At 41.2% G+C, this 21,051-nt stretch overlaps 1 protein-coding gene across 2 annotated transcripts in view; it reads left to right on the plus strand.

Moving 5' to 3' along the window:
* The first annotated feature begins 1,191 nt into the window (after nt 1-1,191).
* Nucleotides 1,192-21,051, plus strand: part of ncoa3 (nuclear receptor coactivator 3) — a 34,150-nt gene continuing 14,290 nt past the window's right edge. For both annotated transcript variants that reach the window (XM_053315690.1, XM_053315693.1), the window contains exon 1: nt 1,192-1,260. The gene's annotated coding sequence lies outside the window, so the exon portion shown is untranslated. The remainder of the gene's footprint in view (nt 1,261-21,051) is intronic.

Genomic DNA, 21,051 nt, shown 5'->3' on the forward strand with positions numbered 1-21,051 from the left:
TTTATACTTGAGGGGATTTTTTTGTTTTACTTATGGTGATTTGATCATGTAATGAATCATTAACATTGGCAAACAAATCTGCATACACATGGATTAATCTATATGCAATCATGTATGCTTCAAGTCACACATAAGATGTTATTGTGAATAATTATGTAAACAACTTAATTCATATTTACTACTAACATGTCAGGAAATCATGTATGTCTTGCCAACAATACTTAAGTCTCAGTACATATTGTGACTGGATAATGGTAATGAACTTCATTGCCAAAATCAAAATCAGCATCATTGCTTTGAAACAACCTTTTCAAACGGTTTAGTTAAATAAACTGTATGTAGATTTCCACCATACCACTGCCTTTTTCCACCTTCAAGCTTCAGACAGAATTATGTCCAGACAGAGTAAGTGCAGGGCTAATTACCCAGTACTTACAACTGCCTCTTCTTCACTCCCCTCACCCCCCATCCTGCTGCTCTCCCTCCATCTTTGGCCTTCATTCCCTTCTTAGTAGTAAAATTTGAAGAGTAGTGTGCCTAAGAGATCACCACTGAGACTACTCATTGCACATAACATATTGGCATATTTATATGTGCCTTTATAAGGTTCAAAAGGGCCAAGTGTTGTCTAATGGAGAATATAGAGCACATAAATCATCATTGGGAATTAATATTTGGAAGCTATATTTAAATCTACTTCATTCAAATTAGGTTACACATCAGACTGTATCCAGTCAAATTGTCTGATGGTTCGTAATGTCACAGAGAAACAATATTAACCCTGCACTGCATCAGAAGTTGAAAAAAAACACCTTATTTGAATGCCCTATTGTGTTTCCTTGAATATTTAAAAACAATCTTTGGTTATTGTGAAAAAAATATTTATTGTAATTATGAATATACTGGATAACATAATAATGTGATACTCTACGGGGATAAGTCATTTGCATAAAGCTGCTTCTCTGCCAGCCTATAAATAAATGTTTAAATCTCTCCCCTAATAATATCAGTGACTCCTGTTCATATCACCTATGGGTATTGTGTACGTGTAGTTCATTCTCAGTACGTGTCGTTCACTCTAAATGCGGCTGGTGAGGGAAAACAACTACATTACCCAGAGCGCCTTTCGGTCATCTACAAGCTGGCTCCCTCCGCTCTGGGAGTGTTTCCCATTTAAACAAACACGGTCGTGCCGAAGATGGCGGAGAGTTTGTAGAGGCGTTAAAGAAACTGCTCTAGTCAATGAAAGCGTCGAAGCCGGTGAGTTTTCTGCAATTGGTTTATGATTCTGTTATAAGCAAGTTTTGAACAACGATGCTAGCGTGTGTTTGAAGGCGCAAATTTGTCACAGAGGCAGTTGGTGTTGCTCCGCTTCCGAGCAGGCTGTGGTTTTTAAGCTGCCGTGATACAACGAGCCACCTTACCACTATCTATTTGTTAGGGAATGTTTGTTATGATATTGTTTAGCTTTAACCGTGAATACGATGGTGATTCGCGATACACACGGCTCGATATCCTGCCATTACTATCGACCGTGGTGTTTGTTGGTGTTTTCATTATCCGCTAGCTGCAAACTTTACGAGATACAGCCTTTCTGATTCGCTGCTGTGCGATAGCCTCGCTGTTAATACTCAGCACTGCTTATGTGTGAAGTCGTGTTTCGGTAAAATAAATGTTAACTTTGTCGCGCCACTAGGCTGTGTTCATTGTCCACAACACAGCCGAAGAGCTTTGGGCACTATATTTTTGACCAGACAGTCCGACTTGCCTCACAGTGTCGGCTCAAACAGGACTGCAGGAACTGTCTGTGTCCACAGCCAGCTACAGCACAGTAGTTCAAACACAAAATGAAAATAAAAATGCTTTATTGCTGGTTTGTTACGGTTGCCTAGCCTACGACATGAAGATAAAGGAGGGTTAACTTAAATTCAGCGTATTCGTGGTTTGTTTGTGGAATTTTGTTATACTGTTTAACATACTGAACTAAATACAGCAGCACTTATTTTAAAAAAAGTGTGACTCTTAAATCAAAATAACACAAATTACCCTTTTAAAAGGGGAAAAACGTGTGTGTTTTTTTTAGTTAAGCTACAGATCATAATCAACCATCCCTGTGTTCACCAGCACATCACTGATCCTCATTGCTGACAACCAAACTTGAACTGACTAGCTGAGCGTGGCTACTATTGAGAATCCATCTGTTATTTATTCGCATGGCTATAGTGAGATTACATATCCCTGATTGTAATGGCGAATATAATGGCCCATCACACTATGATAAATGTTGGTTTTCAGTGCCAATAAATCATATTCAGCTGCATGTGTATGTGAGCTGGGGACGGACAGACTGGCAGAGGGAGATGGATGGGTTTCGGTGGAGGAGGAGGAGGGGGATAAACGCTCACTGGGTTCAGGTAGAGTCCAGGTATGCTATCTCTGCGCAGGAAGAGCTTTATGCTGAGCACACAGTCTTTGAGCTGGTAAGAGGACATTCTTGGAGAGCGTGTTCATGTGTAGTCAGACAGCGAGGAGGCAGGTTAGTCATTCCACTGAAACCGTTGAGGTCTAGGTGTACTGTCACTGTCTTTGCTTGGGGCCATCCCTGCCAATACTTGCAGGCATTTGCACACGTGCTTATTTGCACACGAGAGTCTCTGAAACATGTAGGTGTTATCTATACATTGTGACAAAATTAAAGGAAAAGCCATCATAAAGTATCTCAAGCTGGGCTCAGACCTAATGTGTTTTAAAATCCTAATCAATTTTGAAATCATGGTTGCCTCATGCACATGAGGAGAAACTTCACAGATGTTCTTCTCTCTAATCTCAAACATGCACACAAAAAATAATGGCGCATCAGACACTACAGGATATTATTAAGATTATCGTGCCAGAGGGAGCAATGCACCACCTCATGTGATCTCACGTGATCTTGTGGGGAAGCAGATGTAAGCAAAATGCTTTGCAATGTGAAAAAAACAAAAGCACAAGGCTAATTGAGTCTGGGTGAAAAAATGGTCGGGGGGATGCGGTCAACACACGCCACTCCTCAGCGAGAGCTGGAGGTGAGATTTTAACTGTCAGTTTTAATATCTGTCAACAGTAAGATGCTAGCTAATGTGAGCCTCAAAAGCTAGAATGTTTAATGTTACTTGGTAACACCGTCACCTCTCTCTCACTGGCTATTGTGGTCCGGCTCTGAAATTAGTGATTAGATTTAACTCCTGTTTGAATGACATGTTTGATCAAAGTGTAAGGGTAAGTCTGTTAGGAATTCTAGAGGGTTAAGATTGGATCAAGTGAAACAGGGATACATTGGCCCATAGTCACGGCCCATTTTTAGCGAGTTGTTGAACCACCAGAACAGCTTAAGTGCACCATATTATTGATTCTACAGTCTTTGAACTCTACTGGAGGATGAACACCATTCTTCCTAAGGATGTTTTGATGATGGTGGTGGCGAGTGATATTTAACACGTCAGTCCAAAATCTCCCATAGGTCTTCAATCAGGTGGAGATGTGGTGACTGTGAAGGCCACAGCAAATGATTCACATCATTTTCATACTAAACAAACCATTCATTGACCCCTTGATGGGGGCATAGACATCCTGGAAGAGACCACTCCTGGATAGAAATGCTTCATCATAGGATAAAGGTGATCACTCATAACAACTTTGTATTGATTTGCAGTGACTATTCACTCTAAGGGGACACGTGGACCTAAAACATACAAGCAAAATCCTCCCACAGCATTATAGAGCCCATGGAGGCCCTCACTGAAGGGGTCAACTATTTAGACCTGTAGGGAAGAACGGGGTTGGTAGTCACACTTTTTACTTTCCTTTGAATTCCTCATAAACTGAATAGATTCCCTTTTAATTTGTAATGAAAGCCTAAAGTGTCAGGTAGGAACAGAGTGGTCTTACTCTCCTTCAGCTGATTCTGTTCAAAAGATAAACATGAAAAATCATTCCTTTAAGTGCCTTTTTTGTCCTTACATGACAATATTGTTAATTTTCACCTCTCTGACTGCTCTGAGCATCATATCTGGAGGAGTCTGACCCTTGTTTGTCTTCCTGACAAAGTTCCTGATCATTTTGCGATCTTAAAAGAAAGACAGAACTAGATATATAACACCATATATGTATATACCAACATGTGACAACCAACCCTGAAGTGAATGTGACAAGCATCCCCAACTGGGAGTTTTTGCTACCAGCAAAGCTAACAACCACATGTTTTGGCGTAGCTCAAAGGAAAACCTACCTAACTATCGCTCTCTCTTCATATTTTTTAATGGTAACTATTGTTTTATTATAAACTCATTGTGTAAAAGCCCAGACGAGAAACACTGAAGAGTTGGATATCCCTACTGTTCTGTATGCCACACATCCACTTGCCCACTTGATGAGAAAAAGGTGAAAGATCATATCACCATATTTCACACATCTCTGCAGACAGGTATTTGTGGTTTTTGCACCACTGAACTATCAAATGAGCATTCAATGTGTAATGAGGGGTTTATAGGGCTGGGCGATAAAACAATAGCAATATATATTGCGATAGACACGTAATCAATATCAATAAAAAATATGTTCGGTAGAAAGTTTGATAATTTCACTGAAGTACAAAAAAAAAGGCAAAGCAATGTTGGTTGCATGAACAAACTCACTCACTCCCTGGTAACCTAGCAACGTATAACTGTAAAGATAATGATGCGAGCGTCCACAGTATTTCAGTATTTACATACCAAACTGAGAAGTGCGACTCGGGTGCAGTAGTCTATTTGTGCACAGCGACCGCTCTGATGAAGAGTTTTTGGGACTCAGTGAGCACACAGCTACAGACTATATTAAATATGTAAAGTTACTGTGTACTGCTTTAATTGAAACTCAGCCTAACGCGAACACAGTCTGAGTTAATATACTGGTCCAGTTCAGTTAAATAATTACCGGACCATTAACCCCACACACTGTTTCAGGTGTAATCTGTGTGTTTTAATTGTCTTTCTAATAAAAGTAAATTGAGAAAGTTTTGGAGTATAAACACATGTGTTTATAAATGAATAACTACTGGTGCATTCAAATGAACCAGTCTTTAATAGAAAAGCATTTTTCCAGCATGACACCCCCCAAAATGAACTATGACAGTGGTTTTTACAGTATGTGTACATTTATTTATGTTTTCAGCCATATCGCCCAGCCCTAGTTTATGCACAGCCACCCTGCTATAATACCACTTTCTATGTAATTGTTGATAGATTGGTGTTGCTGACAGTCTGATCACGTCCTGTGTTGACATTCTGAATCACCTGATGCTCTTCTGTTTTTCCTGACATATCGCACTAAAGCACAAACATCACAGTCATCAAGCGTGTGTTGTTGACCACAGTTACTCACCTTATTAACTGATGTCTTTCCCATAGATCTAAATGCAGATGTCACTTTGGTCACTTCCTGTTTGAAACAGCAGCCAGTTGACTAGTATTTGTGACCGAAGCTCCTGCCTCTTTTAAACTCACTTAGATCTTTTTTCCATCTTGATACATCAAGATCAGCTGGGTCTGCTCAACATTTTTATGTCACAGAACATGATTGGATGATAATTGCTTAATTGTTCCAGGCAGTGCACCTGTTTGAAAGCATCTGCATTCGTTATCTTTTCTGCACTCATTAAATTTGTCACCTGTCTGTACCTGCATGATATTGCAAGATTGTCGCCCACTGATAAACATTTTTGCTTAATATAAACCGGTGCAGGCCGATCATTAAGAAGGCTGCAATATCTCAGTAATGTGGCCATTTGAATGACTGAGAAATGAACAAGTGAGAATGGTGCCACTGGCAGTCGTCCACCGTCAGATGAGCCAACATGTCTTTATTTTGAGTCTGATGGAATGCCATTACTCAAGCCCACGTATGTGGTATTTTTGTAAGTGGTAGAATGACCATTGTGGGAACCTGTCCAACGAACCGCTTCTGCTCATATTCTTGGCAAATGGAGCCGCCTGTCCCCCCCATTCTCCGTCCCTTTATCTACCACTCTCTTTCTCCCCTCACACAGGGTGTCAGGCTGCGTTAACAATGAATCAATCTTTGGGGGGGATTCTTTGACTGCAGATGGGGTGAAGAAGTGACTGGGATGCATGGCTTTCGCTCTTTGTCTGTCGGCCCCTGCGCTCTCAATAATTCATTAACTTATCACTTTTTCTCATGGGACTGGGAGAAGTCCCTCTGCGGTGGCACATTCTGTGGTTACATGAGGTCACCAGATTGATGCTTAAATTTTAGTTGCTGAAAAGGAGCTAATACTGATATATGTCTCCTTTTTTTTATTTGTGTTTCATTATTTAAGAGTCTTGTCATCACCACATTAAAATGTTAACTATTTTTTGGGAAATAGTTACTAATTAGACTTTTTGAACGGATAATAAATCTATGTGAAAATAAACTGGGTTGTTTTGAAGGCAATTTAACTATAGGGTTGGTTAATGTTGAGACTTTGTTGATTATGATTAGGCGTATTGATTCCTGTTCTCCCACTGAGCTCTTACTCTTGCCCCACTGTATATAGTTAAAAGATACATATGTGTAACCAAAGTATAGATGGAAGGACAACAGGTTTACTGTACTATCTGGTGTCAGTCTGAATTGAAATGAATGTTTCTTTGTTAATAAATTGTATTTGTGTTAATGTTTTAAATGCTTTAGGATGAACATTTTTCCTCAGGATGATCTCGGGTAAACATTTCTACTATGGCAGCTTTAGCTTCTAAATACTGGCTGGAAAAATGAGTGGACAGCTTGCCACTTTGTATGGCAGAGGCACTTTTTGATAACAGTCTCTAATCTGTCTTTGTCAAGCTGCATTTTTTGCATCACTGATGTCTGAATAGATGGCATTCTTTTGGACTTTCGTCACTCTGTGCGCCTTTCAGAGAGGCAGAGATAATAAGTTTCGTTTCGACTAGCTGCCAATCAGTCATGTGGTACGTGTTACATTTAAGATTAATAGCTGTATAGATGAGCAGAGCTTCTGAGAGGACTCTCGATGTCAACACAGAGCCGAAAGGAAAGCCTGGTTGTTTCCCCCTAATTGAAACATGACTCCTTGGTCCTAGTAGCTTTTTGTCAGATAGCAGCACAGGGAGTGCTGGGTTAGTCAAGGAAAACAACAGAGTGGCTGTCTGTGACTCATACCTCGCACCAAGTACCTGTCATTCAGAAAACATGCATCTTTAAACTTTCTGTAATCACTGTGATAAGTCAGGTTCCAGTAATTCTCAAATCATTTAGAACTTGTGCAGGATTGTCTGAAACATCACTCTATAGCAGGTAGACTTTGACTTGTAATCGGAGGCTGTTTTATAACCAAGGTTTAAGAATACAAACATTTCCTGTGGTCACTTGAAGCTGTGTAAAACATCCTGTATAACCCCCCCCACACACACACACACACACATCTCAAGGTCTACAGTGACAGTGATCTGTATTTGTGTTTGTTAAAGCGCAGTGTGTGTGTGTGTGTGTGTGTGTGTGTGTGTGTGTGTGGTAGGACTCAACAGGTAGGTTTGCTTTTTCTCTGCCTACCTCTGTCGATCTAAATATAGAAGACTCTGCTCAACAAGACAGGCGTGTTTCCACTGCTGAAATATTTACAGCTACTTCGCCCAAACAAGTGAGAGTATGAGACGAGAGCCACTGAAACCCGATTGTTGTTCACTATTCAGTTTTTTTCTTTTTTTTAAAGAAGCCAAACAGCCGGTTCTAAGTCAAGCGGCACAGTTTGCACTCTGCCTCTATTTGAAGTCACATCTCATTCATCCCCTCGGTCCCCTCTTCTTCAACTCTGAGGTAATACCCAAGTGTTACGCTAGCCGAGCCATATGTGAGCCATGCACACTTCTAAAAAGCCTAACAGGCAGCCTGAAGCAATCATTGCACCCAATTCCAGTTTATAACCAGCAAGGATTTGGAACAGTTCACCCTCTGTAGTCTTCGTTGATTGGACGAAGGCAAGAGTTTATTAGGGAAGGGGGTGCCAAGAGCTTTGTCCCCCCCTCCTCCTCCTCCTCCTCTCCTTGCCCTTCCTCTTTAACTTCAACTCCCCCTTTAACTTTCTCTCCCCCAGCTGAAGAATGCTCGTAAAACGGGTTCACCTGAACAAGCCAGTGGGAGGGTAGCTCCCCGGCCTAGTTTTGTTACCATTGTAAAATGTTAGCAAGACCTTGTTTGTGTTTTGTTTAGGGCCCCCTTTTATAAAAAAAAAAAAAAAAAACTGCTATGGGGGGAGAGACAGCAAGGGTGAAAAAAAGTTTGGTTTGTGAGATAACTGCTACCAGATGCTCTCTTTCTGTCTGTTAGGCAGTGTAAAGAGAGGGAGAGAGAAAGAGGCTCGAGAAGAGAGACTGTCATTTCTGGATGAACTTCTCAACTGCTGCATGGACACACTCCATCTACTTCCTGCCTGAAATGTTCCTGTCCTCATTAGTGTGGCCGGCATACTGATAAAAAAAAAAGGTATTGCAATATGATATAATGCCATTGAAAAACAGTGATCTGCCCCTCTTTTATTACCCTTTATTAGTACCGCTTCTTTAAGAATGACAGTGTTTTAATAAGAGCCGTGTTTCCTATGAGTTGTGTTGATTTGCGACAGCGGGGCAGTGTGTGTGTGTGTGCGTGTGTGTGTGTGTGTATGTGTATAAGTGTGTACACTCTGCTTTCACTCCCTGCAGGCATAGTGGGCGTGCCAACCTTCTTTTTTTCCCTCTCACATGCACGCCGCAGCTTTCATGGTGACTGAACGAGAGGCACGGCTCATGAGCGCTCTCGCCGACCGTCCGCAGCTTGTTGACAAAGCAGGCGCTCAGAGCGAATATTGCATTGTTTCGCTTACGTAGCTGAGAGTCAGGTCCAAGCCCACGCACACCACGAAGCCCATCTGTTAAAGATGTTTTAAACCCACCCCAGATCAAGAGAGCTAGCATGTCCAACTCAGCGAAGCATCTCGCCAACCTGTTCTGCAATTTAGCAAATATAAGTCTGTTACTTTTCCTTATGTTTTAGATTTTCTTTTCTGATGTATCATTTCAGTTTGTACAGCGAGATATTTAGGCAGGTATCAAACTCATGATTTTGGTATTGTAACACTAGTCCTCATTTATACTTTCATGCCCCGCACAGACAAAATAGTTTGCAGCCCAAACACCAAGTGACTTCACCAGTAGAAGTTGGTTGCACTTATGTCCTTTCATTAACATAGTGTATCTCCTTCTCTCTGTACACATCCAGGATCAAACAGTTTGATGATTATGTGGCACACTGGTTCAGTTTCTGGGCATTTCTGGATTGAGAGGAAGCCCGGGCTGCCGTGGTGCTCCATGCTCCAGTTGTAAGAAGATATGCGCACGTATGTGACCACGCAAGCAGGGACACTGAGCGTCTCCCATCTCTTAGTTCACCTGCAATTAAAAAAAAAAAGCCCCTTTCATTTAAGGAAATTACCACAAGTTGCAGTCAGCACGTAGACATTTGCTCACAGCACTGTGCGAGACAGCATTTTGATTTTCCACAAGTGCGATTTCTCCTTTTTATTGCAGCTTAAAGTTCAAAGGGGAGTCGAGCCATGAATGACAGAGTTCCACGCCATCGTTAAGGGCTCCAGACTTACTACAGCATGTCAACACTGGCAAGGCATGTGTCAGATGATTTATTATTATCCTTCTTTGTACAACACTCGTGCTTCTTAATTGGGCTGATTTTTAAATTTTTTTTTTTATTTCTTTCCCCTCCTCTCCTTTGGAAAATGTTCCTTTCACCATTACAGCTCTTCACTCTGCCTGGTGACGTCACTCCTGTTTATGTGGCTTGTCGTTAAGGCAACACTCCAATCAAAAGGTTGCTGCTCTGGAGCTTACCGTTGTCCCCAGAATAGCCGAGCCAACACTTTGCCTCCTGACATTGCCACATCACTTTGCACAAGTTTATATATCAAACAACACATACACAGGAAATACTGAGAATTGCCCATTTGTCCAATCTAGTGTGTTGTACGGACGCGTTTCTGCTTTTGGCCACCGATCACCATGTTTCGACTAAAATAGTAGTAAAGATCCCCGTTCAATTAGCAGCGACCTACCACTCTGATATTATCCTGTTCCATGCGGCCACCCTTGACATTGAACGAAGGCAAAACATCATTTAAGGCCTTTTATGAGTGTGGTTTACAGTAGAAATGGAGTTTTGACTGTTGTGGGCCAGAGACAAAGTCAGTGGGTCAGGGCACCACGTATGTGTGTGTTGGCACAATGTGGGTGAAGTCAGGTCGTAAAAGCTAGCAAGCCACAATAAATTTCTTTTTGACAGACGAGCAAGGATAGTAATCACAAATAGCGTAATGATACACAGGGTTCAGTTCGCTGCCCACTGTTTTTTAACAATGTTTGGATAAAAACAGACTTGCTCAAAGATTCCTTATTAGCAAAAACGTGCAATAGGGTTGTCTTGTAAAAAAAAATAGGATCAGTGCCTGTTGTAGTGCATGTTTCAGGATATAGCTCTCATGTAAAGTTGTTTTTCAATCCTATATAATCATCAGTAAGAAGTCTATCATCATGGTCAAATTTCACACATTAGTTTGCATGTAGATAAGACACAATCTGATGGGGCCGCTGTAATCATTTTACCTTGGTAGATGCAGGTTTGGTGTAAATATGAAGTTTTCTTCCTCCTGCAGTAAAGATTTTGTTTTCATGGATTCAGTTTAAATGAACCATAAGAAGTGAGGTAATTCTACTACAGATACTCGATGGAAAATGCGTTCATAGTTCCAAGGCAATGCTACAGACGTGTGCTGACATGTTGCTGTGAAGCTTTTCTACTCAGACATGGACACGTCTAACAGGGACCAGGTCTGACTTCTTCTGACTGGGAGATGAGAGAGCTGCAGTCAAAAGTTCTACAAATGCTGCACAGTTAGTTGTGTTGTAATTGAACTTGATCCACAGAGTTCATTTCCCACACACACACATACACACATACACATACAGAGCGAGGACTTCCTGTGATTTCTGGTCATCTGGTTATTCTGGTGAAAAGCTTAAAAACACAAAATTATATATGAGAGTTCATATGAGAAAAGGGCTTAGGCTTGATGACATGCAGCGTGGATGCATGTTCAGGTTCAAACACATTTTCACCCCAAATTTGAAGAATAATGATGATAGTGAAAATCTTAATCCTGCACAAAATAACTGTGATAAATGATCTCATTAGAAACAGCTGTACACATGCTGAGCTGCCAAAAAGTTGACAGTAATGCAGCGTTATCAAGATACTCAAAGCGTTTCAGGCAAAATCCAATAGAACTTGTCCTTCAAAGCCCAAGAACGACTCAGCAGGACTTCTTCATTCTGTTGCTGGTCCGGATGTTCAAGATTATGGTGCCGCTTATCGATATTGATACTTATTGGTAGTCTCTCTGCTGGGTTTTGGCAGAGACAGTACACGTCTGTAAGGGTTTGTTGCCGCTTTACTGTAAATAAATGAAATCTTAATGAGAATATAGAAGAGCTATAGTCACTAGGATTCAAACAACAGCAGATACAAAACATTGACCTGGCTCCGGACCGCCACCATTTAGGTGTGTTTTTTGACTATGTGGGGGTCTCAACACCAACTGTGACACAGATTAACCTTGACCACACAGAGAACCTCTGATTTGAAGTTCAACACACACAGCTCACAGACTCCATTATAAAGACTTAATTTTATGAATGAAAAAGGAGTGCACTGGCTTTTTTCTGTTCGGTTGAGGGCTGAACATTTAACAACATTTTTATTGAAATTGCAATATGCCCTATTGCAAAATTTCAAAAGGCAGAATGCACAATATTTGTTGAAGGTAAAATGTGTCTCAAAGTACCATTCTCGATGAAATATTGTTGTACTGCAGATGTTCTGGCTTGCACACCATATTCTATAGACTTTTAAAACATCTGTGTTTAGTAGGGATCCCTGCAAAAACACATTTTAATGTTTGTCAATGAAAATAAGATCATTGATGTAAAAATTCAATCATTCCTTGTAATATTGCAGAAATGCCATAGCAAATTTAATATCAACCAAAATATTCCCAGTTAGCCTAGATATTTAATGAAAATCTGTCTTATTAGTTCTGTTGTGTTTGACAGTTAGTTTCATTTCATGTCTGACTGTGCGTCTGTGTGAATGCTAGAGCGTTGACCCTGAAATTTTTTCTTGGTGTGTGTGTGAAAAAAACCCCCCAAAAAACAATATGAAGCGGAGATCGTGTCACGTGTCAGCTACATCAGCATGTGTGTCGTCCTTCGCCTGCTCCCTTACAGTGTCAGGGACTTGATTAGCAGTGCAGGCTTAATCACTCAGCAGATGGGAACAGAGTGCAGTGTCACCAAGACAAAAACAAACCCACAGTTGGATTATGCCTCAGCCTGTGTGTACGTGTGTGTGTGTGTCCTGTCAGACTGAGCAACTATGAATTGGATTTAAATCCTGAACAGATTCTTGATTGTTGTGATACAAAATCCAGCAAAGCGCTTCCTTTCTTTTTTTTTCCCATTTTCCCCCCATTTGCTTTATTTCAACACTTGGTCCTTGTGACCTCTGTATGCAGCTTTTTACACACACGCCTCAGTGTTTCCTCTCTAATTGTTTTGTAGCAGCGGTGGCACGGAGTAATATTTGGTATTTGTTCCCTGTCTAGTCTATAGGTGGTTACAGCACTAATATTGTTCATATTTAGCTTCTTAATGACGATTTAAAGGGCTATTCTGTATCATATTGCTCTGAGTGTAAAAGGATCCTCATGTGACTCTCCAATTTTTAGGTAAATTGTGTTACTGTATTTTATTTTATTTTTAAAACTTTGCCAAACTTAGAAGTTCATTACCCAGGGAGATAAAAAAAAAAAAAAAAAAAGAGTATTGATAGTCTTGCATCCCTGTGAGGATTTAAAAAAACAAAAAAAGACTTCTTCTTCAGCTCTCTCTGTTACCCCTCGTACCTCATTTCTGGAATCTTTTTCACCTAGGCTCTGTCAACACATGAAACTGGCCAGTTGAAAGAAAGGAAAGGGAGATGGGAGGGGGGGGGCAGTTGTGAAACTGGCGTCAGACCATCTTTTGAGAGGAATTCTTTGCAGGGGTCAGAGTTCAGGCGCTGCAGTGTGGTGCTGTGATTGGCTGAGGAAAGGTGAAATGAAAACCACAGTAAACTTTTGACCCCAGCGCAGGAGCTCTGCAGGAACGCCCAGCCCCAGCTCTGGCGTGGTGGAACAGAGCCCGCTCTCTTCCTGTGTTTACTCCACCAATCCAACAGGGACGGTGGGGAGAGGAGGAGGAGGGAGAGAGAGAGAGGGAAGAAGGGAGGGAGGGAGGGGGAGGGAGCACAGAGAGGGAGGAGAGAAAGACACAAGAGCGAACGAACGAGCGAGCGAGAGGAGGGAGGAAGGGAAGAGGGAATCGTCAGTACTGCGCTGCGGTCTGAAAATGAATATCTGCTTTTTTCCGGAGTGGCACAGTTGAAACGTGTACACAAACACACACACACACACACACACACATACACACACACACACACACACACACACACACACACACGCACAGCTTCTGTAAAGCACAGCTGAACGTAAGCACAGTCTTTCTGTATCGACATCAGGTCATTTAAAAATACTGCCAAAAGTAATTATAATGGTTGACATGCCTTCACACTGAATTATCTACGGCTTCACGAGATTCACATCCTCTCACTGCATCTGCATCAGTTGCCTGTGTGTGTGTGTGTGTGTGTGTGTTATCGGAGCGGACAGCATGGAGGCTGATCAGGCCCCAGTGTTCTGGCTCTCCAGATAAAAGGCTGTTTAGCTATTGATTAATGAACTAATTTCCATAATATTAGCCGTGTGCGATCACAGCAGCCCACATTTTGTTTGGTCACTGTGGTTCCCTTTTGAACGCCGCCACGTCCTTGTCCTTATCACGTCTCCTATATAAACCAACATGTCAAGCTTGTAGAAATTGAAGGGACTTGGTAGAGCGTTACAGTGGTGCTATGCGATGGGTTAGCCGGTCGAATCGGCGGCTGCGTGGGTCCTTTTCCGTTCCTTTCTGCTCTTTGTCCTTATTAATGATGGATAGTTGTAGGAGATGCATGGGTGATACACACACACACACACACACACACACACACACACACACACACACACACATAGTGGAAACTGCCATCTCTTTGTTTCCACCTTCATTTATTTTCCCTGGTTTTTCTACACGTTGCAGTTTGTGTGAGAAAAATGGGGAGATGCACACACACACACACACACACATACACACACACACATAGCCCGCCTGAGCTCTGTGTGTGTTGTGAGCGCCGGGCGAGGGTGGGGGATGTTTTTTCTAGGGGAAAAAACACTCCTATGAAGGCAGTTTTCTTCTGCTTTGAAATACCTTCTCTCCCTCACCACCTTCATCTGTGGACTTCATGTACACTGCGAGTGTGAGGGAAGAGCAACCGGGACAAAAGCAGTTTTTTTTTTTTGTGTTTTTCTATCATTGAATGTTGTTAATGTGCACTTGTGAATTTCTTTTTATGGGGACATTTCTAATATAATGTACGCAGTGTGTTTTGTTTTCTTGCAGTCAGCGTAAATGAGTTGCAGATGGGTTAAGAAGGGTTTAATTTATTGATAATTCAGCCCACATTTATTTTCAATTGCAAAATTTGTGTCTGACTTAGATTATTGGGTTTGGGAACTGTTCAAATATATAGTGTAGCTGACTTTTCTTACACATCTGTGTTTTTTTTCTACCCCCTTTAAGACTTCATTTGGTAAATCAAATTCAAGAAAAAGTCTGAGGCTTCATTTTTTTACTGAAGCTTTCTGGAACACATCTCAAACTCCAATAAGCTTGTGTAAAGGTGCATTTCTGTCTGCTTTCCACACATTTGCGTCACCGCCGCAGTTTTGAAAGGTGCACTTTATTCCTCTGTGAACAGGTCTTTGTGCAACTTTAATATTAACTCCAAATTGGCGCGTTTTGTCACGCTTGTTGCAGCTTGTCTGTGTGAGTGACTTTGATAAACAGCAACCAAACAGATTTAGCTTTGTATTTGTTTTTATTTTTGGCAGTGTCTGCTCACAACCCAGATCATGAGCACGCTTTGAATGGACCTACACATCAAAAAGTACGCAGCAGGGACATCTCGATCCACCAGCAGCCACACTACAGACAAAAGAAAATGACTTTGCTTCCAGTCTGGTTTTTTTTTTTTTTTTTTTTTTTTTAGACTTGCTGGAATTTCACAGCTGCCTCTGCACTTAAATGGAGGCTTTCTCTGAACAATTTACAGCTTCACTTTTTTTTTCTAAAATCCGCACTTGTACACACATGCTTGACATATGTCCTCCTCATCCTGGTCCGTGAATCTCATTGTGTGGCAGCATTCTCCATCTTGCCATTAAACCCTCTGGCTCCAGTTTAGTCCCACTATGTTTCATTAAAATCATGTGTAATGTCAGCTCCAAAACAGCTAATAAGCAATATCCACCAACACACAGGGGTGCATTGGACTTAGTGAAAAAATTTTGCCTCTGGAAGACATCTTCCCTCGAAATTAGGTGGGGAATCCCCGAAACGTCGGGATGATAGATTGCCGCTTAACAAAGTGACATTCAGTTCTAAATTATATGAAGCAAGAGCGGTAATGTTTTCCCTCGCTCCCTTGGTTTTGCTGCTCTGTAGCAAGGGTCACTTTTGTGCCACTCCATGCTTTGATTCACTCCAAGTAAAGTTTATAACGGCAACTTTTTTCTTTTAATATGATGGCCGTTTGATTTCAGCATAATTCGATTCCTTGTCCTCGATCGCTTGCTGAGGAACAGAAGGGCGTCCTTTTGGTTCGTCAGTAGAGGGCTCACAGAGTTGATGACATCAAGCAGGAACATTGCAGGAACATTTCTGTGTCATTAAATCAATTTGCTTAACTTTTTTCTGTGAAGCTTTCTGTGAGTTGTCAAGTCAAACCCAAACTCTCTTAGCTGCACAAGCTTGTCGTAAATCACGCGTTTTCATGAAGTCAATGCTAGCATGCCTGGCTAACTACCTTACTGTTTACCCTACTTAACCTACTGTACTACCAAGGACAAAGACTAGCATAATATTACCATGTCACAGAATCTCATTTCCAAAATAGTCCAACGTGCATTTGGTAAAATAGCATCAAGTGTCCCATGAGTGCAGACTTTCCTCTACAGACTTTGATGCAGTGTGCGAAGGCCCAAAGTTGTACATTGCTACCAATTAATTAACATTAGGTTAAATTGGATTAGTTATTGAGTAGCCAACAAATTCCACAAGGTTCACCTTTTTAACTGGACTTTCTGTTGTGGACAGTTTTTTATTTAATGCAAAATTATAACAGTTGGGTCAAAAGAGACAAGACAGTCCAGTCTGTTACACATCAAATGAGTTATATATGAGAGCTCACCTGTACCTCACATTACACTGTACACCAAAAAACATTTCAGTTCTCCCAGTTTCACCTGACAGAACCTGTGCAAAGCTGATGAAATTCAGTGACATTAACGCTTAAACACTCAGCGATCCACCTTTTTAGAATTTAACTTGTTTCCTTTTTAAAGGAAGGACAAATCACACTAGAGATGCAAAAAGTATACTTCAAACATCTCTGTGTTATAAAATATTTATAATGTCATCTTTTTATCATTCTTGTTTTCATCAGTGACTGCAAGCAGTGAGGGTGAAGTTTGACATTTGGATTCAGCAAAACCTGATTTTTAAAAATGACCCATAAAGACAATGTAAAGTCTGGAGTTGGTGTGAGATCCAGTCGCACCAAACCCAGTGTATAGCTGGTTGTATGCTTGGCAGGAGGTGGAAAAGTCCTTTGAAGAAAAACAGGAAGTCATTCTGTCCTTTTGTTTCCTTTTTGCACTTGATGTCCTAAACTCTGGAGGACACCTTTTGTTGCTTTATTACCTCGCCTCTGTGGTGTGTCTGTTGTCTGTGTGCGTATATGTTTTAATGATGCTAAATGCTTCTCGTAACCTGTATATCTGCCTTAGTTTTAAAAAAAGGACACAAAATAATATCTTTACAGTCATTTTCTTCTCAGTCTTGGAGCTTTTTTCTTTGGGCACATGTGTGTTTGGGTGTGTTTTTTTTGTGGGGGCTGTAACTCTGTATGTGTGCCCCAGTTTGTCTGATCTTTGTTTTGGGTGGGTCAGTGTTTATTGTTGGGCCTGCTAGTCATTAGTCTCTTTTACCCATGCACCGCAAACCCTGAACTTATCTAGACATCAGCCGGAGGAGCTGTATGTGAGGACACAAATGTCTGAATCAGTTGGACTTTAAATGGACTTTAACCTACCAGCTCTCTAGTACAGTACGGTGTGTGAATACAGCACATCATTGTCTGGAGTTTCTACCATGCAACTACCATGAAACTTGAAGAATACAAAGGGTCAGTTACACAAAGACGCAGGCAAAAATGTCAAGCTGGAGATATTCCAGAATTCAGGATCTTCTGTCATGTCCTAGGTGCCACCCTTCACCCAAACCAAATGTATTTCCAGTAGGTGAGAACATGACAAACATGTGAGAGGGCAACTCTAAACAATGTACCTGATTCTCTGGACATTGTCTGTGTTCACATGAGAAAACGTCTATTGTCTTAGGGAGCTCAGATTGCAGGCTTTATTTCAGGCTGAGCAGGAATGTCCTCCTTACTATTCTGGTCCCGACCGACCGACTGACTGACTGACTGACACTTCTGCTGTTCTGACCTTTTAGTCAAGCTGCTGTGTATCAAAATCATGTGTTTTTATGATACTGGCTACAAGTCCATAAGGGTGGTTGGCTTTCTAGGTTTTTACCTGGTAGGCAAGCAGGAAAAAAACTGGAACAAGCAGAGAGTTGTGATCACAAAAAGACCACCGAGTCGTCATAGCCAGCCATTAGCTAACAATGGATGCCTTGAATGTTTGTATAACTCCCTAATCACTTACTAGTCTGCAGAGTTTGTGAAACGATTCAAATTAGATCACTCTCTGGCAGAACACGAAAAACCCAAGCTGCTCAACATGCTCCCATTATCTACTCAGTACAAATGGAGTTACCCGGTGGCTTCGAGGGGTCCAACGCTTGTGAGATAATCACGCCACTGATAATGTTTAAATACTTGTTTCGTAACACATGATTGGCAACGGGAGTGGTTGTAAAGCTGGCGGGTTGTTCTGATTTAAGATATGAATAAGGGAAACTCCTGACAGTCAGACAGGTTTGGAGTACAAGAAATTGTCCTTCCACTGGCCACAACCAAAACTCACTGTGAAGACGCGTTAACTCCCCACTTGAAAGAATTGCTACTGTTCATTTCAACTCACTTTAAAGTCCCTCCATACTTTAATATTTCACCAGAGAAACAAAAACTTTTGATCACACATAAAACCTACAAGTCCATTCATCTATATCTTATTAACTTAATTACAGTCGGTCTTTCAGTGCACAGCGCCAACCTCAAAACTTTCTGTGAGCAGTGTGATAATATTAACCATTTTACCGCATTGAGACCAACTTTTTTTTTTTTAGGTCAATTATGTGTTTATGTTACAACACTGATTTAATCTACTGGAGACTCATCTGCTGTAAATGTGCTACTTTTGAACATTTAGCAGTAAGGTCGGTTGGAAAGCCTAATGTACCAAACACTACACTGCATACACTCAGCTAACAGATACCAGCTAGCCTTGCAGCTGTGTGTGTGTGTGTGTGTGTGTGTGTGTGTGTGTGTGTGTGTGTGTGTGTGTGTGTGTGTGTGTGTGTGTGTGTGTGTGTGTGTGTGTGTGTGTGTGTGTGTGTGTGTGTGTGTGTGTGTGTGTGCCCCTCTGCAAAGTATTTGACTACCAAAGACTGTTCCTTGTGCTCCAGCTAGATACAACAGGTAGCATTACACACACACACACACACACACACACACACACACACACAGCTTTCTGTTTAATACTAACCTATTTGAACATTTAATTCCCCCCCCCCTTTTTTGAATTCCAATTGTGTTATAAGTGACACTATTGAAACTGAGAACTTACAGTTTTTGTTTGCCAGATTTTCTGTTTTAAAATAAGGAAATGAAATGAAACAAGTATCATTTAGTAAAGCACTAACAGGTCTCAAAGTCTGACCTTTTTCTTTTCTTTTTTTTTAAAATAACTCCCCAGCACTTCTTAGCTCAGTTTCTTCTGTCTTCCCCTCCCCCGCCCTGTCCCCACACCTCCTCCCCCTCTTTATTCTACTCAGTCTGCCCTGACTCCTCCTCCTCCCCCTCCTCCTGCAGTCCACATTCATGCAGTTGCTTACTTTCCCTGGTCTAAATTACATTTGGCTTCAAGTTTGTCGTGCGTGCCTGCTTTGTTTACTGTAACAGGTACAAACACACAAAGACAGAAAGCAGAGGAATAAACACAGTTTAACAAAGTGAACATTAGTAAGAATTGAGGATTTAAGGCTCTAAACCACTTCAACATGAGAAGAAGATGCTCCAAAAAAACTTGACATGTTGTTCTCTTGCTTTGGTTTCAATGAAACTGTGTTTTGGTGTCGGTCAAAGTTGATTCAGAATTATTAAACGGTGTTTGGACAGTTGACAGAAGGAGAGCGCTTTTCTCTCTTACTCTGTGTTAAATAATTCAGCTGCAGCATTAGCTCAGCAGAAGCCCCACGTTTAGGACTGATGTGATCAGTGATCTGTGGCGAAGGATCTCGCATACACGCACACACATTCACACACTGGGCTGTAGGTAGCAGACTGGTATACTGCCTGTGTGAAACTCATTGTGATGGTAATTGTGAGTCATATCCTATATTAATATAACTCATAATACATTTTCTTTCTGTTTCAGTATTTGAAAAATGTATTAAATTGGAAGTTTTCCATGAAATCAGTCATTTTTACTCAGTATGTCCTCAGTCATACTGCCAGCTGTGCAGAAGTTTTTAGTCTTAATTTAATTACTACTAAAGTCACACTCTTTTGTAGCCGTATTGTGATGAATTTGTGTTGAGAGCAGTATAAGTATTATTAGATTTCATAAAGGAAAGAACATCCGATAGGCTTATCTGCGGCAGTGGGATGATGGTGCTAAAGGTCAGCGGTTTTGGGAGCAATTTGTACCCAAACACTGCAGACCGAGGCCTCTTAGTATTTGGGTCAGGAGCCTATGACGGGTCCCTTGATATTAAAATTTGTCTCAAAAAAATCTTCCGCAAACTAAAAAGTTATTAAATGAGTGTAAACTATTTTGAAATAGCACAACTGTACACAGACATCAGTCGCTTGTTCAAGAGCGATTCATTTCTGTTGCTTTGATGAAAGATTATCCAACTGCTATGAGGAAAGGGCACAAAATCCCAGAGGTCCTTCTTTACTATGATTATGAATATGAAAGTGTTGGTAAGTACTGAAGGCTAGGGGAACTTTGACAGAATACTCACCAGCACATGTGAAGTGTCTAAAAACTTCTCTGAGGGTAGTGAAAACATTGTATGTATCCCCTTTGACCAATCAGAGTCTCAGCTCAGTGTGAGCCACCGTGTGAGTAACACGTGCAGGAATTTTCTGACTGTCTTGGTGCCTTTGTGCTGAGTTAGCTAAGCTCGTGATGGCCAGAAGCAATCATACAAGGTGCGAGTAGAAACCAGAACGACAGGGAAGCAGCCTGATAAACAGAATATGTAAATAGGGTGGATGAGTGGCCACATTTCCAGGAAAGGGAAGTGATGACGCAGTGGAACAGGCTGAGGGAGGACGCAAACAGGATGCAATCTACTGTGGCTTCCTGTGCAATTTTAGAAATCAGTTTTTCCCATGAATTTTTGGCGAAAGCAAAACATACAAAGAGCTCATGCTACTCTCATAGTAAAGTGCGAGAGTGGCATTACATTGAGTCATTCTGAGACATCCAGACATTCAGAGAGCACAGTTCATGACCTC

Source organism: Scomber japonicus, chromosome 3 (assembly GCF_027409825.1).
Source record: "Scomber japonicus isolate fScoJap1 chromosome 3, fScoJap1.pri, whole genome shotgun sequence".
In the NCBI taxonomy this organism is placed as follows: Eukaryota; Metazoa; Chordata; class Actinopteri; order Scombriformes; family Scombridae; genus Scomber; species Scomber japonicus.